General features: G+C 35.0%; 1 long non-coding RNA gene across 1 annotated transcript; it reads right to left on the bottom strand.

Annotated features, from left to right (window-relative positions):
* Window positions 1–3,507: 3,507 nt before the first annotated feature.
* Window positions 3,508–6,826, bottom strand: LOC104103254 (uncharacterized). The gene is made up of 4 exons (XR_011415790.1): window positions 6,195–6,826; window positions 4,816–4,928; window positions 3,861–4,732; window positions 3,508–3,753 (listed from the first exon to the last, which is right to left on the bottom strand). It is a non-coding gene; the product is annotated as an uncharacterized lncRNA (long non-coding RNA).
* Between the last annotated feature and the right edge of the window lie 1,706 nt (window positions 6,827–8,532).

Here is an 8,532-nt window from a genome sequence, read left to right as displayed (position 1 = left end):
AAATTAAGATTTGAAGGTCCATTTGACATCGGAATTTGGTAATTTTGGTATGGTTGGACTCGTCTCAGAATGAATGTTTGGATTTTGCAAGTTTTTCCGAGATTCAAGATGTGGGATCCACTGTTGATTTTTGAGATGAATTTCGAATTTTAATCCGAAAAATTAGAAAATTCATATGGAATCAATTCCTACGATTTGTATTGAGTATATTGAATTGTTTATGACTAGATTTAAGGATTTCAGACAAAAATTCGCGAGGCAAAGGTTTATTGAAATCTTGAGTTAGTTTCAAAGCGAGGTAAGTGTCGTGGTTAACCTTGACTTGAGGGAGTATGATTTTATTTGCTTATTTGCTACGTGATTTAATATGCGGGTACAACGTATATGTGAGGTGACGAGTACTTATGCGTTGTGGTTGAGTCAAAGCATGCTGGAGGAATTTAATTCATTTTAAATAATTATTTATTTAATTAAGATATTCCTGTTTAAGTTTATTATTGATTATTTGATCGTTATTCATGGAATTTCTATTGATTTAATTATTGTTGAATATGGTGAGAAAGAGCATAAAAATACGAAGGGTGATGCCGTGCCATTTTTATTATTTATATTATCATTGTCATGGTGAGAAAGAGTGTAAAAGCACGAAGGGTGTTGCCGTGTTATTTTCAGAGAGCGTAAAAGCACGAAGGGTGTTGCCGTGTCATTTTTGAGTGTAAAATCACGAAGGATGATGCCGTGCCAAAAGAGAGTTAAAGCACGAAAGGTGATGTCGTGCCAATTATTATTATTTATTTATCAGTTTATGGGAGGAATGTGAGTAAAAGCACAAAGGGTGGTGTCGTGTCATTTTCATATTATCAGTTGCTCATTTTATTGTTGAAGAATTAATTGGCTGCTAAGTGATAATTCTCCTGCTGAAATTATTATATCAACCCCCTTTGCATGTTCCCTCCCAAATTTATAAAGTGTTATTTATTGTTTTATTGTTGCTTGTATTTGTATAAACTTGTACAGGTTATTTATGTACGTGTTCTGTCATAGCCTCGTCACTATTTTGTCGAGGTTAGGCTTGACACTTACGGAGTACATGGGGTTGGTTGTACTCATACTACACTCTGCACTTCTTGTGCAGATTTTGGAGTTGGTCCCAGCGTACCATAGACGTGCTCGGATTCAGCTACTCAGAGGATACTTGAGGTATAACTGCACATCGTTCACAATTCTGAAGTCCCCTTTTATCTTATCTTAACTGTGTATTATCTTTCAAACAGCTTGAATTTCATTCAGACCTTTATTTGTATTATCCTAGTAGCTCGTGCACTTGTGACACCAGATTCGGGGATGTATTTTGATGATTCGGTAGTTATGGTCTTTCATACTTTATTTCAGTAATTGACTTTTGTTTAATTCAATTTGCTTAAAGATGGTTAAGATTATTTTAACGTTGGCTTGCCTAGCAAGTGAAATATTAGGCGACATCGCGGTCCTGAAGGTGGGAATTTCGGGTCGTGACAAAAATATACTCAGAAGTTGATTTCATAGTGTCTTGACAACCTGCAAAATCAGAATCTGAATATACCAGCAGGTCCAAATTATCAACTTTTTTGTACACAAGCATGAAGTCTTTGGTGCGTTGTAGATATCTCATCACTTTCTTTGCAGCTACCTCATGTGCCCACCCAGGATTAGAAGAAAATCTTCCCAATATATTAACAACAAATGATATATCAGGCCTTGTACAAACTTGTATGTGCATCAAACAGCCAACAACACTTGCATATGGCTCATCTCTCATAGTTCTCTTTTCAACATCATTTTTCGGACATTGATCTTTGCTAAGTTTGTCTTCTTTTACAACAGGTGTAATACCAGATTTGCAATCTTGCATATTAAAAGATTTAAGAACGCTCTCAATATAGGTACGTTGTGATAAACCCAGCAAACCACGAGACCTATCCCTTTTAGTTTCTATCCCAAGAACAAAAGAGGCTTCACCAAGATCTTTCATATCAAAAGACCTAGACAAAATATTTTTGGTCTTATTCATCAAGTCCAAATCATTTGTGGCAATAAGAATGTCATCAACATAGAGAACCATAATAATAAAATTTCCATTAGCTATTTTATGATAAACACATTCATCAAGCTTATTTGCCACAAATCCAAATTATGTAATAATTTTATCTAATTTCAAGTACCACTGCCTGGAGGCTTGTTTAAGCCCATATATGGACTTGTTAAGCTTGCACACTAGATGTTCTTTACCAACTTCTTTAAACCCTTTATGTTGAACCATGTAAACTTTTTCAAGCAGACTCACATTCAAGAAAGCAGTTTTAACATCCATCTGGTGCAACTCTAAATCAAAATGAGCCACAAGAGCCATCACAACTCTAAATGCATCCTTAGATAAAACAGGAAAAAATATTTCTTTGTAATCAATACCTTCTTTCTGAGTGTAATCCTTAGCAACTAACCTTGCTTTATAATGGTCTATATTTTCCTTGGAGTCTCTTTTAGTTTTAAACACCCGTTTGCAATCAATAGGCCTAAAACATATAGGCAATTCAACTAACTCCTACACTCTATTGTGTTCCATGGAGCGCATTTCACCTTTCATTGCCTCACACCATTTATCAACAAATGGAGAGAAAATAGCTTGAGCATATGATAAAGGATCAGTCAGCTCTCTAGTATCACTAAGATTTTCAGTCACATACACGATAAAATCATCAGAGATGGCATACCTTCTTTCTCTTTGTGACCTGCAGAGTGGTTCATTGTGTACATTTTGCTCAAGAACTATGGGATCTACGTCATTGATCCCTTGATTCTCCCCCTCATGAATAGGTTGGTTTACCACCTTTTCATGTATAACAGGTACATGGACAATGACTTCCTTCCTTTTTAATATAACTTCCTTACCACATAAACAATCACAATTATAAACATCATGCTCAAGAAATTCTAGTGTTAAACTTATCTTGAGCATGATGGTCAATTTCCTTCAGTCTTGTAAATTTTAAACTTATCAAGTGCTTCGAATTTTATAAAATATATATATATACATATCAAGTGCTTCAGATTTTTCTTTTAAAAGATATATATAACAATATCTTAAAAAGTCATCAATAAAAGTAATAAAATACTTATGATTGGTCAAAGTAGGTACATAAGGTCCACTAATATCAATATGAATAATTTCTAAGAGTTCAGAGCTCCTAGTGGAACTCTTTCTCTTAACTTTGGTCATTTTACCCTTAACACAATCCACACAAGTTTCAAAATCTTTTGGATTAAGAACAGGTAAAGTATTTTCTTTTACCAATCGTTCAATTCTTTCTTTATAAATATGACCAAGACGCCTATGCCATAACAGGTAAGACGTTTTACTCATAGCAGACCTTTTGTGGGCAATATTTTTAACATGCATTGCAGAAACAAATTCATTCAACATATTCAAGCGATATAGACCATCACTTAAAAGGCATCAACAACAACATGTGAATCATTAAAAATTTTAATAATACCATTATTTTGTTGAAATGAATAACCAGCTTTGTCCAAAAGTGAAACTGAAACTAATTTTCGTCTCATAGACGGTGCAAAAATAGTATTTTCTAAACAAATACTAGAATTATTTTTAGAAGGTAAAATAGATGTCCCTATAAACTCTACTTTTGCTTTGAGTCCATTGTCCACAACAACACTGGCTTCATCCTCTTTTGGCTTCCGTCTGCTTACTAGATCCTGCAAGTCATTAGTTACATAAACAGTTGCACCACTATCTAACCACCAAAAATTTAAAGGAACATGAACAAGACTGATTTCAAAGCAGACAAAAGCCAAAAGATTACCTGGTTTCTTTTTAAGAGGACAACCAACTTTCTTATGACCTACTTGTTTGCAATCCCAGCACTTGATTTATTTCTTAATTACAGTTTGAGGACCTAGAGGATTATGAGACTGACCTTGGTTAACACCAGGCTTATTATATGACCACTATTACCACCTGGACGATGAGACTGACTATGTTTCTTTTTATGAAATTTGGGTCCACCTTTTCTTTTATAAGAGGGATAGTCAAATGATCTAGAAGAACTAACAAGGTTCGCTACACCCTCAACTTTCTCCTTTTGGATCCTCCCTTCCTCTACCATACAAACAGTAATAAGCTCATCAACATTGCACTTATCTTTTTGTGCATTATAGGCTGTCTTAAGCTGGTTAAACTGCTCAGGAAGAGACCTTAGGGATTGATGAACAAGAAAATCATCGGTAATGGTTACACCTAAATTATTCAGTTTGGTAGCAATATTAACCAATTTCATAATATGATCACGGACACTACCTACAAGGTCATACTTTATGGTAGACATAGAATCAATCAGGTTACCTATCTCAGCTTTATCAGATTCTAGAAATTTCTGTCCAATGGCACTCAAGAAATCCTTTGCATTTCCATTATCCTTGATTGCACCTTTTATTTGATCAGAAATGAATCTCTTCATGATCATAAGGCTCAATTTATTAGCCTTCATCCATTTCTCATACTTAGCATTTTCATCAGTAGTGCTGGTAGTCGTAGGTTCAACAAGTTTCTGTTCAGCCATTGTAAAGTCCAAGTCCATCAGACCTAACACTATTTCAACATCATGTTTTCACTTCTCGTAGTTGCTACTAGTCAGAGTTTCAATGGAATTCAACTGAGTACTCATGTTGTTAACAGCTGTATATGCAAACAACATAAAAGTTAGAGAAAATTATGGGCATGAATATATAAATCAAAAGAGTCAAAGGCATCTATTGCACCTCTCCTTTAGGTGGACGATGCAATTGTCTCCCATTTAAGGACCAAGGAGTCCAAAACATTCATTGCATCCTCACCTTTAGGCAAGAGATACAACACCTCCTCCCCATATCATCTAAGAGTACAAGACATACATTGTATCATTCTTTTAGGTAAGAGACACAAAACCTCCTCGTATAACAAATTATCTTTATTTTAATGTCCATGAGAATGCAAGACATTAAGTTTTTTCCTTTAGGTGGAAAACACAATATCTCTTCTCATTAATTAATCTAGCGCCACTAGTATCAAAAGGTAAATAACCTCGAACACTAATGTACACTTTTCAAGGATAATTTGGAGATGGTACACTGAGAATATTTCAATGACTCAAACAAATAGACCACTTTGGTAGAAACTATTTATCAATCATAAATCTCAATCTATATATAATATCTTTCACATGTATAAGGTTTTAAGAATTTTCAATGACTCCAAATAAATAGACCACTTTGGTGGAAACTATTTATTAATCATAAATTCTTATTTAAATAATATTATATACATTTGAGCTAAATTAAGCCCATATATTTGAATCTTTTATTTATTTATTTATTTATTCCATTCTCTAACTAATATTAAAAAGGTCCCAGTAACAATTTATTGTATTAATTCATATACAATATGCCAACAAACAAGTTATAGACATACGAGAATCATTATCACAATCAAGTATAACTGAAATAAGGAATATGATAAAAGACAAAAGTCATAATATCACGGTGAGTTCAAAAGGTCTGTTTCAACCAAGTATTCAAGATTCTTTCACTCCACAAAATAAATATAATTTAGTATGTTGGCAAAAGGATATTCTATATGGAGTTGTGGCCCAAGTAACTTACAGAATTAAAAAGAAATATCAACTACATATACTAAAAGACAGATTCAAGTCCATCTCAAAACGCAGGTCAAAATAATGCTTTTATTAAAATGATGAAACCCATCACCATGCGCCGCTATTATGTGGTAAATTAATTGACGACTAAATTCTTCCTTCCTTAACTTTTTCGTAAAATCAGTAGTGTTGGAAACCACTATACTGCCACCTCCATTAATTATTAAAGGCAATACAATAACCGCCTAGTTCCATTGCCAACACTGTCATATATGGTAGATGCCGAGCCCTAAATCAAGATTCTCACCGCCGTATCGAATATTAAGCAGCAGTTTCATATCGCAATTCTTTTGTTGATTTACTCAAGATTAATAACGGTCTTAATCTCTGGCTACGGTGGCTCTGATACCAACTGTAAGATAATTAACTCTCAACTATAGCAGAAATTAAGACACAATTATACGGATATAAAATCATAATCTTGAGTTAGAGTCTAAGGAAGCGTACCGTTTAACTCCATGGATTCAGCAGCGACAACAAACGATGTTTAAGCCTGAGACCAACTTCCACGATCCACTAGCTACGCGCTCTCATAGCCCGGAGGACTTGACCGATGGAATTTCTACCTTTACCACGTATGCAAGAGGCGGAATACACTATAGGGAAAGGGGATTAGGCTCTATTTATAAAGAGTGCATACCAATCACAAGCCAATTGTTATAGAGTCTCACTTATCTACACACATAGTATTTAATATTAGACCTTTTATATATCCACCTTTGTTGGAAATACTCAATGCAATTAACACAAAATATACAGATTCCAAAATCAATATTGTAATTAAGCAATCGTTTCTTTCGAATATCAGTTTCCAACTTCCAATCAACAACGGGTAAATCAATAGGATATACATGCACACATACTTCACAAGCAATGCATTTATCAAATTCAAAGTGGATTCGGCCTCGGAAATGTTCCGATGTGATCAATTTTTCGTAGGGGTATTGAATAGTTACAGGTCAACGATTTGTGTGGGACAGGGTAATCATGAAACCTTGGCCGATGTATCTGGCGGCTCGTATTATTTGTTGACCATAATTTATGAATTAAGTTATCATAGGGAGCATATTTAGAATATTTATAAAAAAAGATTTTATGCTTGTTTTTTTTTCTTGTTTGAGGCAAGCCGTGAATCTAGAATATGGGTCACCTATCCTTTTATGCTATAATCAATTAACGCAAGTCTAAATTCTAACAATCCTGCTACCTGTTTTTAATTCTGAATTGACTAAAATCTAGGAATACAATCAAACTGCAAACTTTTCCTATAAGAAATGGAAATTTTCTCTTCAGTTGCCATGAAACAATTGAAGAATAGAACAATGTTTGGCTCTTTTCGTAATGCATAAATCAAAGATATCATCATAGAGCTCAACATTCCAATTGGGGATTTGTTAAACGAAGGTGGCAACAATAGTCCATGACGTATTAAGAGTGAAAAATAAAATTTGATAACGGTTGACTGTAGGAACTATCATTGGTGGAATTGGAATATATCATGTATTAACATCTTTTAGTTATTACTATTGGATTACATTAATATGCTGTTTGCTCGTAATCTGGACTTTTGCTTCATAAGTCAATCTTGATTTGGTACAACGAATTCTGAGAATCTTCCCTTGAGGCAGACCTTAATTATTCACATATGTATGTTTTAGCTTGTGATTTGTTAAAATTGTTAGCATGTGGAATATGCATCTGCTATTGAGTTGTGATTGTGTGTATCGGGGTATTTTCGTTTAAACTAAGATGCTTGAATAATGACCATCGTCCTACAAAGGAAACTTTATTGAAATTTAACGAGGAAAGATGCAAGCTTGCCAAGTGGGCGTAGCCGGCCTTAAGCATCGGTCACCTCCCTTAGTGTGACAATCCGATATGTCGTTTTGAGTACTTACCTAAATTTCTGTATTCCGAGATCTCTCATATCTTCATTTAATATTTTTTGATTTGCGTGCGTGGTCTGTGTCGCTATTCGAAAAGTTTTTACATAAACATTTGAAGAAAAGTGATTTTTAACTTAAAATAAGGTTTGAATTAACCACGGTCAATATTTTTGGTAAACGACCTCATATTGGTATTTTAACAATTTCGGTAGGTTCATATGATATTTTTGGACTTGTACGCATGTTTGGTTGGGGTACGGGTGACCCGAGCACAACTTAGCGCATTATGTGAAAGATTGTGAAAATTGAGTTTTCAAGTGTATTATGTTATTACACTTGTGTGCATGTTTGGTTTGGAGCGCGGAGGGCTTGGGTGAGTTTCAGACGAGTTTTAGTTGAAATTGGAATTGTTGGTGCAAGACCTATTGCTAGTGTAGTCTACAGATCTCGCATTTGCGAGGTCTGGCTCGCATTTGCTCGCTCGCTTTTGGGGTCAAATGATCGCATTTATGAAAATGGGTTGGGGGGCTTGTACCTTCACTTTTGCGAACTGAGCTGAGACCGCATTTGCAATGCAGTATCCAGATTGTCAGCTTCTCATTTGCGAAGCATTGGTGCGTATTTGCGATGGAGGGCCCTTTGATTTTCCGAACCAAATGTCGCATTTGCAACTTCATTGGGCCTGATGCACTGATCGCATTTGCGATCAGTGTGTCGCATTTGCGATCAGTGTGTCGCATTTGCGGACATTGCATTTGCGAACAAGTGTTCGCAAATGCTACGTCTACGGTTGGGTAAAAGATGGGAAAGTCGGGACATAACTCATTTTATACCCTTTTTCAACCCTAGACTCCATAGAGGCGATTATCTTGAGAGTTTTTCTTCCCAAAATCATTGGT

Source organism: Nicotiana tomentosiformis, chromosome 4 (assembly GCF_000390325.3).
Source record: "Nicotiana tomentosiformis chromosome 4, ASM39032v3, whole genome shotgun sequence".
In the NCBI taxonomy this organism is placed as follows: Eukaryota; Viridiplantae; Streptophyta; class Magnoliopsida; order Solanales; family Solanaceae; genus Nicotiana; species Nicotiana tomentosiformis.
Note: the sequence above shows the minus strand (reverse complement) of the source record. Positions and strands in the feature narration are given on the sequence as shown.